Consider the following 11,019-nt stretch of genomic DNA (forward strand, 5'->3'; position numbering starts at 1 on the left):
AAAGAGTGCATATTGTATGATTCCATTTACGTGAAATACGCATTCACTTGCCCCGCTGGAAGGCAGGGTTGGGGTGACCCTTAGGAGGTTATAGACCAGAAGGGGGTTCTGAGTTGCTAGTAATGTTTTCTTTCTTGATCTGAGCTGGTCACCCAGGTATAGTCCGTTTGTGATAATTCACTGAACAGCACACTAATGATACGTACACTTCTCTATATGTGTATTTTCTTCGATCAAATTTAAGCCGGAGTACAATAAATCGTAAAATAAATGCCTCTCTTTTTGTCTAATGCTTTCTTCTATTTTGTTGGGAATGTTATTTATTGGATAGAACACCACTGCTCTCAACTACAATAAAAACAATAAATCAGGTCAGCTTCCACCATGGCGTACCGTGGCCAGGGCCAAAAAGTGCAGAAGGTGATGGTTCAGCCCATCAACCTCATTTCAGATACTTGCAAAATAGATCTCGGATTCAGGTGTGGCTTATGAGCAAGTAAACATGCGGATAGAGGGCTGTGTCATTGGTTTTGATGAGTACATGAACCTTGTATTAGATGATGCCGAAGAGATTCATTCTAAAACAAAGTCAAAGTCAACTGGGTCGGATCATGCTAAAAGGAGATAATATTACCCTGCTCCAAAGTGTCTCCAACTAGAATGATCAGTGAAGTGAGAAATTCTTGAGAAGGCCACGTAGTTTGTTTTTTTAGATGTCCTTTGTTGGGAATAGAGTTCTAAAACCCTGGTTTGTATTGTTTTGATTACCTTAAGACAATAAATGCCGTGGGATTGTTTTTATTAAAAAAAAAAAAAAACAATAAACCAAGGGCTTACATGTTCTTCAGCAAAAAAGCGTCCATTTAAAAGTTAGGTGTTGGGACGCCTGGGTGGCTCAGGGGTTGAGCGTCTGCCTTTGGCTCAGGGTGTGACCCTGGGGTCCTGGGATCAAGTCCCGCAGGGAGCCTCTTCTCCCCCTGCCTGTGTCTCTGCCTCTCTCTCTCTCTCTCTCTCTGTGTCTCTCAAGAAAAAATAAATAAAGTCTTTACAAAAATAAAAATAAAAGTTAAGTGTTGTAGCATAATTGGAAATGTGATTGGAAATACGGGGACGTATAGCATGCTTTTTGATGGAAAACAGAAAATGTTGTCTCCTCTACTGAGTATGAGATAGTTGGAACCCAGTGTTTCTGGACTCCAAGACCCATGAGTTCTCACCCACCCCAGGTGTGGCAGGGGCTGGTGACGCGCCCTCCACCCCCCAGCCTCCCTCAGAGATAGGCTGAGGCCGCGAGACAGTGTAATTGATGGATCAGGACTGGGAAATGGCACACGTCACTGAGGCCAGCCTGACTCCTCCTCTACCTCTCTTCCTAAAACATGTCAGGAAACAAGATTTCACATAACAGATACTGAGAACAGGGTGGGAGTAAATGTAAGGAAATCATCACTTGTCATTCACACCAACACACAACTATAAAGGTTGGTACAAACTAAAGAATCATTGTTATGTAATTATATGATTTTAAAAATTGCTTTCATCTATCTTTTGCTACTTTCTTTGAACTCCACTTAAATATCCCACAGCTTTCATCTTGCTAATGTCCTTTGGGTTTTGGTTTTTTTTTTTTTTTGTAATGTTGCCAAATAATATTCACCTGAAATCTGTGTCACTCTCACATGTACACACACACACACACACACATACACCAACATACTCACTCCTTTCCATATTCATTGTTAATACTACAGAAAAATCTTACATGGCCACGAGGAAATTTGAGCAAAATGTCAACATTTACATCTACATATTATTTATGGGCTGTTAACTGATAGGAACCCCGCATCAGGATGATTCAATGATTACAATTGCTCTTTTGTTTGAGCATTTAAAGAAGAAAGTGTGGCCATGAGAAGAGGAAAGAAGGGTAGAAAGTAGAAGAAGGAAAGGAAAAGAAGTTAAGGGAAGGCTACAGTGTTAGAAATGCAGAGTGGTTAGGAGAAAAAGGGTATTTTTGATGAAAATCATGTGACAGAAAGGAGTCTACTGTGGAGGCACTGGTTTCACAGTTATTGCTTGCTCCTCAATATACTTTTTGTTCATTTATTCAATTTATTTAGCTAGCTCACAAAATTGCACCACTCCCTTCAGGCTGGTGGATAAAGAACAGGCAGCAAGACAACTAGGAAACAGTCTGAGAGTTTATATTGCTGGTTACAGCAGTGCCCCTTGTAACAATTTTTTAAAGAAATAGAAATATGTAGGCCAATGGTTTCTTCAGAAGAAAGCAGCCTTCACATTCCAGAAACTCATGGGGAGGTCATTGAAAAGAACAAGGGATGCACACAGAAACGTGCCTCAGAGAATCAGTCATTCCTTGAGACTCTATATTGCCTGAATTCTGGAACATTAGATTTGCTTTGAGATAGCTGAGGTGACACGGGTCTCCCTGGTAAAGAGTGGGAGTGAAACCCAACAAGGTCATTCACCTTGGGAGCTGGGGTAAGAGTAGGGTTAGCCAATCGGTTCATGGCCATATTTTTATTTAAAGTAGTTGGCTACCCAGTGGGTGAGACTGGGGACTCCACAGCTAGGGAATCAGCAGATGAAGAAACCAATTTAAGAAGGAAAACAATAGCAACGACAACCTTGAATACCAGGGGCAAATATAAGATTTGGTTGTGTGTCAACAGGATGCCAACGGTTTGTGTGGCACATGGTGGCGAAGTTGACAGGACTTGGAAATCAGAGTCCTGGACTCTAGTTTGCACCCATTTTTTGTAAAGTCTGATCCTCACTTTTCTCATCTGTAAAATGAGCAGATTCTTATGAAATGAGCTACAGGACTTCCTCTCATCCAGTACTCTATTACGGCACCCACGAAGCTGTGCTCCAGGGTGTGGCTTGTGGTGACAGCTGTGAAGTCAAGCAGAGGAGCGGAGTAAGCCTCATATCTCAATCTCTGTTGAGTTCTAGAAAGTCAAGAGTCTGCAGTAATGGAAGCACAAACTGTGAGTTTTCTTTTTTTTATGAAAGAGTGATCTAGGCTGTGATCTTTGAGGGAAGTGAATAAAAAAGGAAAAGAAAAATGTAGGGAAAAGGAATGATAACCCAAATATAGTGCTTAAGAAAAGTTGCAGATAAAATTGCCTGAGAACTGTTGTTCCAAATGGCTTTGTTGTGTTCTCCAGATTGTCGTTATTTTAGCTTGTTTTGTTCTTTTTAGGTTCCTTAGAATCTGTGTATTTTAGAAATGTAGAAGGCAAGAGTCATTCAAATGAAAATTGAGATATAATACCTCGTCTGGTAGTGAATCTCCACCACTTCCTTTAAATCTGGGTAGTTTCTTTTTCTTTTTTTTTTAAGTATTTTATTTATTTATTCATGAGAGACACAGAGAGAGTGGTAGAGACACAGGCAGAGGGAGAAGCAGGCTCCCTGTGGGGAGCCCAATGAAGGACTTGATCCTGGATTCTGGGATCAGGACCTGAGCTGAAGGGAGATGCTCAACCGCTGAGCCATCCAGGTGTCCCAAATCTGGGTAGTTTTTCAAAACTTAGTTTCACAAATAATGTTGAAAACCACTCAAGGGGTGCCTGGGTGGCTCAGTTGGTTAAGTGTCTGACTCTTGTTTTTGGCTCAGATCATGATCTCAGGATCCTGAGATCCAGCTCCCATTGGGCTCTGCATGGAGCCTGTTTAAGTTTCTCTCCCTCTCCCTCTGCTCCTCCTCCCATCCATGCTTGCATGTATGGCCTCTCTCTTTCAAGAAGAAGAAGAAGAAAAGAAGAAGAAGAAGAAAAAGAAGAAGAAGAAGAAGAAGAAAAGAAGAAGAGGAAGAAAAGAAAGAAGAAGAAGAAGAAGAAGAAGAAGAAGAAGAAGAAGAAGAAGAAGAAGAAGAAGAAGAAGAAGAAAAGGAAGAGGAGAAGGAGGAGAAGGAGGAGGGGGAGAAAGGGGGGAGAGGAAGGGGAGGGGGCAAGAGAGGAAAACGACTCAAAATCATTAGTACACCCTAGTTTTTAGTTTTTAGCCTGCTACATTTGCAAATACATTACTACAAGACAAAACACCAAACTTTCTAGTGATTTTGTAGAAATTTAGACTTTAAAGACATCTGTAGAAATCAACAAACCCATACCCCCCTTGGGTTCCATAAAAGCTGAATGCCCTTCCAAGGTAACACAACTCATCAGTACTCATGGTAGGAGCAGAAGCCAGCTATTCTAATTCCGTTCATACCACAATTACAAATGCGTGCTGTCTGGCTTTGAAGCAGGCGGGCTTTCTTTTTGAGAAAAAACTATATAGCTTCAAAGAAATAACTGTCAACTTCATTAAAAGTTGCTATGGGGTGTCTGGGTGGCTCAGTCAGTTAGGTGTCTGCCTTGGGCTCAGGTCATGATCCCAGCGTTTTGGGACCAAGTCTGGGCTTCCTGCCCGGTGGGGGATCTACTTCTCCCTCTCCCTCTGCTCCTCTCCTGCTCACGCTCTCTCTTCCTCCTCTCTCTCAAACAAATAAATACAATCTTAAAAAAAAAAAAAACCCATTGCCATCAGTAAATAAGGTCTGATAATCTAATATGTAAATTAATTACTGTAGTCAATACCGTTGTATTGTATAATTGAGATTTGCTAGGACAGAACTTAAATGGTCTCCCCACTTAAAGAAATCGATATGTGGGGTGATGGCTACACCAACTAACTGGACTGCAGGAATTCTTTCACAACGTCTACATATATCAAATCACCATAATGTACACTTTAAGTATCATATGATTTTATATATCAGTTATGCCTCAGGAAAGCTGAAGAAAAAGTTGAGATCAAATAGGTTTTTCCAGAAGAATTCAGGAAGTCTATATTTCCTGCAGTATCCCATTTGAACATTTGCTTGTGACTTTCATAAATGAATAATATTTTGGCAAAGTGTAGTATTTCCAGTTAAAATCTCTTACCTTGCAACTCTGCAGGCATTATTCCTGTTTCCTGGCATTGGACGCTACTATAGAAGACAAAAGCTATATCATTCCCTGCTCTTGTCCATAACTTCCCTTGTTTTCTAGGTGTCCAAAGAATTATTTTCTTCTTTCTCAAAGTTTAATTACTTCAATAATGTATGTTTATATTGATATGTATTGATTATTGTTTTTTTGTTTTGTTTTGTTTTGTTTTACAATCTGCACTCTTCTTCCTTCATTGCAGGGAAAATTTCCTCTACATGTTTGAAGAAAACTCTATTTCTTTTGTTGGCACTTCTACTTTAGGGACATCTAGAATCCTCATATTGAATTTTATTTGCTCATCCTATCATTATTTCTATAATTTGTTAAATCCCTGTGGGTTTTGAAGTTACCTAAGTTTTTCCTATGCACCAGAATTTATATTTCCAGCTATATCTATTTTGTATTTTGTTCTTTCCACTTTATTATACTGTTCTGGTTAACAATTTGCTTGCTTAGTAACTGCCCTCTTAATCTCATCCTATTGTTATATTTCATACTTATTTCTGAATTCATGATTTTATTCGTTTTTTTAATTCTTTTTTTTTAAGATATATTTATTTATTTGAGAGAGAGAGAGAAAGAGCAAGGGGAGGAGCAGAGGGAGAGAGAGAGAGAATCCCAAGCAGACTCCCTGCTGAGTGCAGAGCCTGATGCAGGGCTTCATCTCACAACCCATGAGATCATGACCTTAGTCAAAATCATGTCAGACATTTAACCAACTGAGCCACACCCAGGCACCCACCTCCCTTCTTTTGTTTGTTTTTTAATAAACTCAAAGTACTCACATTAGGTTGTCCTCTATTCTTGGATATTTTCATCCAGACAGAGTCCATTATTTTGCCTTTTGTATGCCATGTTCCACATTTATATACAGCTCTATCTACTAGCTATTGATTGATGAATCACATTTCTACATCTGGTTCCTTCTTAACATGACAACAGATATTGCATGATAAAATCTATTTGATAACCACCCTTCTCATTTCTTGGTATGACACTTTGAGTCTAATTTTGAGATCTGAAATTCTCTATTTTCTGTATACTGAGGCTATAGATGGGGGAGAGGCAATCCTCCAACAGAGTCTTATATTTTATTCCCTTCTGAAACACTTTTAAAGAAACTAGAGCAAGGCTCACTGCATCCAGCCAAGGATGCATTGACTCTTGCAAACTTTTTCTCTATCCACCTTAGCATGAGTCCCTAGAAATGAGCAGGATCTTGGGGGTTTCTTGCCTTTACTGAGATCAAACAATGAAAGCCTGTATACTCAAAAGTATTTCTTGTATTTTTCCCTTGGTCTTCCAAGGATGCCCGGTCAGACCATTTCTCTTCTTGTGGAATTTGTTGGTGAGAGTGTCATTACATTGTGGATTCACACTATTAGCAGGATATTGCTTCTGCAGAATGGAAGCAGGGCTAGAACCCTGTGCCACACCAGAATTCTCTCATCCAATACATTTTTTGTGTGTCAACTTTGTGCCAAGCCCATTTTTGGTTTACAGTAGTGGACAAAATAAATAAAATACCTGCCCCATGAAGATCACCTTCTAGGGGAAATGAAACAACAATGAATAAATTAAAAAAAAAATCAGGTGCCATAAGTTTGATGAAGAAAAATGAAGTAGGCATAACAGAAAGTAACAGATTTTAGAATTTTGGATAGGGTGGTCTGAAAGGACCTCTGATAAGGTGACATATGAGCTACAGACCTGAAGAAAGTAGAGAAATGAGCTATGCTATCCAAGGGAAGAACTCTCCAGGTCAAGGAAATATAAATGCAAAGGTCCAACACTGGAAAAGTGATTGGCATGTTTGAAGCAGAATGAGGAGGCCAACAAGACTGGTAGACAATGAGGTCACAAAGGTAGTGGGAGCCAGGATCTAGAGAGGCCAGGAGACTTTGTAAGGATTTGGCCTTTTACACTGAGGAAGATGGAAAGCCACTGATGGGTTTTGCATAGAGGAGTGACATGACATTTTGAAAAAAACTTTCTGTCTCTATCTCCCTTTCAAAAAACTACTTTTCAAATTTATGGAGAGAGAGGGTATACAATTTTCTTGTTAAGCTGCTGCTGAATTTTAACTTTTTTTGGCGGGTTGTGGGGAGGGCGGTGGTTAGGTGGTTGGGAGGAGAGGCTATGAACCTTCATGCAGCCGTCTCTGCAGTCCAGGGCAAGCAAGTTTGTTCCCACTGCGCTCTGGTGCCTTGGAGGAAGGGTCTCACTCACCTGACACAAGACCCAGGAAAGCTGTACCCTGAGGCAATCTGGGAATGGCCCAGTGGGCACATTTGCCTGCCTTAGCCTCAGATGAGCCTTCTGTGTGATTAGACAGCATATGCCTGTGTGGTAGTACTTCACAGTTCCTTTTTTATAAATATGTGACTCATAACAGTATTGTTCTTTGTTTAGCCTTCATCTTTCTCAGAGTTTGAAGTGTTTGTAAAAAAAAAAATAGTTACAGGTTTATTTTTCAAGATTGCTACCTTAAATCAAGAATTTTTAAAAACATAATTATGGGTGTTCCTGCAGGCTCAGTTGGTGAAGCATCTGCCTTCAGCTCAGGTCATGATCTCAGGGTCCTGGGATGGAGCCCCACATCAGGCTCCTCACTCAACGGAGAGTCTGCTTGTCCCTCTGCTCCTCCTCCTGCTTGTGCTCTCTCTCTCTCTATTTCAAGTAAATAAATAAAATCTTAAAGAAAAATAAAAACATAATTATGACCCCAAATTTCTTAAGAAAAAGGATGCTAACTTACAGAAGTAATGTTACATTTGCATGAAGGAAATGCTATTAACCCACTAAGATAATCAATAAATTATCTCTGATACCAAATGTATAACAAGATTTCATGAAAATCTGAAAGAGAGGGTTTCTGATAAAAATTCATCATATTTTGCCTTTTATTTTTAACTGGAGTATTTCAGATTTAGTTGCTGCATTAAAAGGAGCTCCAAATTCTCTTCATGTGAAAGTCTAGGTCTTGGGCCTGATGTTTACTGTCTTTGAGTAAATGGAAATAATTATTCGAGCACTGTAAAAACAATAGCACTGGATTTATTAAACTCTGGTTCAAGTTGTAAATTTACATGCAATTTTATGGGTTATCTATATTGTAATGGGCAAAACCAGTTAAGTGTTAAGGGAGTAAGAAGTTAACTTTGAACTTACACATATTTTAAATAAAACTTTTGGCTATGGCAAAGACAACCTGAATTTTTAAAGGACAAACATTGAAAAAAACCCTAAACTATTAATGTTATATGTAAGATAATTGACCACCATGTCAATAAGCTTCTCAGGTCATATATGGTATACTGTGCTTGTGGGGTTTTTTGTCAGAGAATCTTAATCAGATGTGTTCTATGTTTTGGTGAAGAAATCCTAGCAAAGGTTGTACCAATTTTCACTTCCACCAACTATCTATGAGAACTTTCCCAAATTCATAAATCACTATTCTCTGGTTTGGCTGAAGTTAGAGAATTGTTAAATAATGTAATGTTCGCATACCACTTTTTCTGAACACAATTATTTCAGTATTTTAACACTGTGTTTAAATTCATTTTTTTTAGACTTTAAAAAACGATTTATTTATTTATTTTAGAGAGGAAGGAAGAGGCAGTGGAGGAGGGAGACTTTTTAGGAGACTACTCACTGAGTGGGAAGCCCAACACAGGGCTCGATTCCATGACCCTGCGATCATGACCTGAGCAGAAACAAAGAGTCAGACACTTAACCAACTGCATCACCCAGGCACCCCACACTGCATCTAAATTTAAAGGAAAATTTCTTTATTATTGAAAAAATTTTTGTGATGAGTAAACGAAATCCCACCATTTAAAATGAATCATACTCCGAAAGACATCTATTTGATCTACTTTCCTCTCTGAGCAAGCAAAACCCATCTAGGACCTTTGTTTAAGATTATAAAACAATTTTTTAAAAAAATACTAAAAATACATGTAAAGCAAAAATAGAAAAACAAGACCTAGTCAATATTTCTGTCTCTATCTTGTCTCTATCCATTTTTTAAAAAGATTTGTTTATTTATTTGAGAGAGAAGGAGAGTGTGTGCAAATATGCAGGAGTGGGGGGTGCAGGGGGTAAGAATTTCATGCAGACTCCCCGCTGAGCATGTGGCCCCAAGTGGGGCTCAGTCTCACAACCCATGAGATCATGACCTGAGCCTAAATCACGAGTAGTTCGTTTAAGCAACTGAGCCACCCAGGTGCCCCAATCCATTTTCAATAAAAGTCTAGAATAAAAGGTATGTTAACCATAGGGAATCAATCAATATTCTTATAACTTAATATTTCTTGACGTTTGTACCAAGAAGTACTGAAAACATTCTATGAGAAACCTTATGTCAATGTCCAAGGGCCCACACATTTCTCTCTCCAACTGTAAACTCCTCAATTCTGTATACACCTAAGTAAAAAGTAAGGCAAACATAATGAAGTTAGGAATCTATTGTGCTAACTATAGATACACAGTGTGCCAGGCTCACCAAGTCATGAGCAGGCAATGCCCAATAAAATAAGTTCAAAGTACAAACATTTCCCCCTCAGCTTCTCCTAACTTTTTGTTCAGTCTTCTTGTGTGAACCAATATTAGCATAAAAATAGGCTAATGCGTGCCTGATTATATCATTCCTTAACACGCCTAGGTATCAAGGCCTATACATGTGTAGAAAACAAAGCAAATCCTTGTAAGAGGTAGTCACTACTAATTAATTAATTAGTTAATGGGCAATTTATTTTGATTCTTCTTGTTTGATGATAAAGACATCTAATGATTTCAATCTGCCTTCTAACACCATCCCACAGATCTTTCATTAATTGATTTAATTAATACTATTTTCTGAGTAATTATAAATTTTTATTTTCTTCATGGCAGTTATTGAGAAAAAATAACTTTAGATCTATGAGTGGTTGACATTTTTTTAACATTCGTGTGTAATGACTTCCTAGTTTTATTGCATTGTTGTCAGACAGTATGACCCATACAATGTCTTATAACTTCCATGATTTGAAAGGTGGATATTTATTCTCTGTCTATGGGGTATAGTTTGATTTAGTCTTTTAAACTAACATAATCCTCCTATTCAGATCCTGTATATTATTACGTAGTACCACTTAAAGGCTGTTTCAATTGAGGTCCTAAAGGCTAAGAACAATAGATTAGGTGCTGAGAGTTCTAGCATTCCAAGTCAAGGGACTGGATGACCCCGATGATATATTCCAAGACATTATAAAACCAATTGTCCCACCATTAGCAGGTCACAGTGGATTACAGCAAAATAATGAAGATTAAACTTCAGAGCCCCCTCACTTGCACAGATGCCTCCTCAGACAATGAAAACTATCCATTAAAAGGGTATTTTAATACTAATCTTTGCATCAGAAAATTGGAAACACCTGAAATCTTACAGCTCATATATGAAAGAAACTTCATAGTGGTTTTCCCACTTTTTATGAGAATTCTAAAAATGTATAGGGCAGTTCAAATAAAGAGATGTAAATGTGGAAGGACTCTCTAAACTAATAATAAAAAAATTTAACCATGACAAAGCAAAACTGAAATGCCTTTGTAATATATCTATTGAAAATGGCTTTTCTAAATCACTGCCATATGAAGAAGAGATTGAAGAATATGCAGCCAAAACTCATAGGGAAAAAAGTATTTTAGAGGTGTGTGAAGTAGCTAATAAAAATTTTAATTTTTACCATTTTTACCCGTTTTTTAAATTTTTTTCACATTTTAATTTTGTGAAGTTTAGGGTGCTTTTAAGCTTTTCAAAATTGGTCATTAGTTCTGATTTCTTTTCACCTTTTTAGTAAATATTCACGTTCATTCCTAATTTCACATGTGTTCTTTTATATTCTTTCTTAACACCCCCAGAAAACTGAATTAGCTTCAGGCCCCGTGAAAGGTAGGTCACACACCTTCAGTGCTTATACACCCCCAGGGACTAATGAATGAAGTATTGAAGAGTTTAAAGAGAAAATTCATTTGT

General features: G+C 38.2%; 1 pseudogene; it reads left to right on the plus strand.

The window, feature by feature from the left end:
- Nucleotides 1–377: 377 nt before the first annotated feature.
- On the plus strand, nucleotides 378–732 carry LOC112929859 (small nuclear ribonucleoprotein E-like; annotated as a pseudogene).
- Nucleotides 733–11,019: the final 10,287 nt, after the last annotated feature.

This window comes from Vulpes vulpes, chromosome 7 (assembly GCF_048418805.1).
Source record: "Vulpes vulpes isolate BD-2025 chromosome 7, VulVul3, whole genome shotgun sequence".
NCBI classification, from domain to species: domain Eukaryota; kingdom Metazoa; phylum Chordata; class Mammalia; order Carnivora; family Canidae; genus Vulpes; species Vulpes vulpes.